The 2093-nt window shown below is 43.2% G+C and overlaps 1 protein-coding gene across 1 annotated transcript in view; it reads left to right on the top strand.

The window, feature by feature from the left end:
• Positions 1 to 479: 479 nt before the first annotated feature.
• The window catches only part of prkcq (protein kinase C, theta), a 22254-nt gene continuing 20640 nt past the window's right edge, over positions 480 to 2093 (top strand). Inside the window, exon 1 of the mRNA XM_020613321.1 lies at positions 480 to 641. The gene's annotated coding sequence lies outside the window, so the exon portion shown is untranslated. The remainder of the gene's footprint in view (positions 642 to 2093) is intronic.

Genomic DNA, 2093 nt, shown 5'->3' with positions numbered 1-2093 from the left:
CATTCAAGACCCCTTTAAACTGTGTGGCACTGCACAAAATGCCATCAGTAAACAGCAATTTGGGTGCAATTGATCCATTTGAGAAATCCAACGGCACGCAGCTGCAGCAAAAGCAGACGAAAGGCCTTGAAAATGTGGAGTGACCAGGATGGACAGGATTAGGAATGAGCACATCAGAGGGACAGCTCAGGTCGGCTGTTTTGGGGACAAGGTCAGAGAGGCCAGATTGAGATGGTTTGGACATGTGCAGAGGAGGGATAGTGGTTATATTGGTAGAAGGATGTTGGAGATGGAGCTGCCAGGCAAGAGGTCAAGAGGAAGGCCAAAGAGGAGATATATGGATGTGCTAAAAGAGGACATAAAGTTAATTGGGGTGAGAGTAGAGGATGCTGAGGATAGAGTTAGGCGGAAACAGATGATTCGCTGTGGCGACCCCTAACGGGAACAGCAGAAAGAAGAAGAAGAAGAAGACTGAGTTAAAACCACTTCGCGTGCTCTCCTTCTGAAGTACTAAATTTCCCACAGTCGTTGAACGCCTCGTGGTCTCACGGTTAAATGCGCCGGCTCCACTCCCTCCGGTCCGACGAAGAGCTCGGATGGAGAGCAGCGTGAACTCCAGTGGACATCGCTGCCTGTCACAGGTTAGTGCAGTTTGCATCGGGTCCGCTGACTTTTAGTTCAGAGCACTTTTTTTTTTTACTTCATTCACGATCTGTAGTTTATTGTTGTATAACAAACAGAGCGCAACTTATGCGTGGTACCGTTCACACCTGATGATAGAGACGTGTTGACATAAACTGAGCAATGTGTTCTTAACATTTAGGGACGTGCTTTGTTTCCCGTTAGGAACTTTTAGAAACAAGAGACAGGTTTATTATCTGTGAGAACATCTGTGCACGGATACAGTGCTCTGTCAGTGAAGCGGTGAGAGTTGATACATTCATCACACCACATCCTTAAATAAACATAAACTTGCATGCAAAGATTTCGCATTCAGAATCTTAAAGTAAGGAAGTATTACCAACTAAATGTACTAAAAGTATCCAGTACACCTCAGTATACTGTATGTTCTCATGTGTAAAATCTATAGCTGCCAAACAATTGTAGTGGAGTTTCACTTTTAAATAGATAGAAGTATATGGTGGCATACAGGGGAAGTTCCTGTAGCATGCACCAAGTGTGTACGAATATTACTTCCAGCCTTTTGCTGAGTGTGTACGAATATTACTTCCAGCCTTACAAATAGTGTGTTAGCAGCATTTTCACGCTGTAGCTGCCTGAAAGAGTTAATTGATTTTAATGCATCATATTTTATAAAATGATCTGATATTTTATGTGTAAGCTGTTAATTTGCTAAAGAACTAGTATTTATACCTGTTGGATCAGTGTAGTACGACATTTCCCTCTGAAACATCGTGAATTAGAAGGATAATGTAAAATACACATACTCCAGAACAGTACTGGATTAAATATACTTAGTTATGTACATTCACACAGTGAAAACCAAACAGCGCAGCAGCCTGCTGAAGTCATTGTTGTGACGTTTCCTTACTTTTGAAAGCAGTGTTAATCCATTGTTTTACTAAAAGATGCATCTCTGGTGTAAGCTGCCGAGGGCCACGTGCTTGTTTGTACTGCTCTGTTTTTGGATGACGGACCACGTGTGTCATAGCTACAGTCGAAAGCTTCTGTCCCACACATGACCCTCCGGTCAAAGATCTGCCCCCTTTCTCTGCTGGCTACTTCAAAAAGCTTTTTCTGCACACACACACACACAGAGACATTACTTTGATGGTACAGAGGGTCAGGAAGCCTTGATGGTACAGAGGGTCAGGAAGCCTGTCTGACTTTTCCCTCATTCATAAAAGGTTTCTGAAAGGTCTCTGATGCTGACACACTGGTACTTGACCTTCCCTATGCTCCATGCATGTCTGAGGATGGGTAGAGGTGGCATTTAACAACCAATAGGTAGTCAGAGTAAAGTGAATCCCCTGCCTCAGATGGCTCCCTGTTTTCAGATGTGTGTAGAGACAACATAATAAAACAGTCTGTTTACTCTCTGTTGAGTGTGCTGAAAAAGATAAACATCAGCC

This window comes from Monopterus albus, unplaced genomic scaffold (genome assembly GCF_001952655.1).
Source record: "Monopterus albus unplaced genomic scaffold, M_albus_1.0 scaffold132.1, whole genome shotgun sequence".
Classification (NCBI taxonomy): domain Eukaryota; kingdom Metazoa; phylum Chordata; class Actinopteri; order Synbranchiformes; family Synbranchidae; genus Monopterus; species Monopterus albus.
Note: the sequence above shows the minus strand (reverse complement) of the source record. Positions and strands in the feature narration are given on the sequence as shown.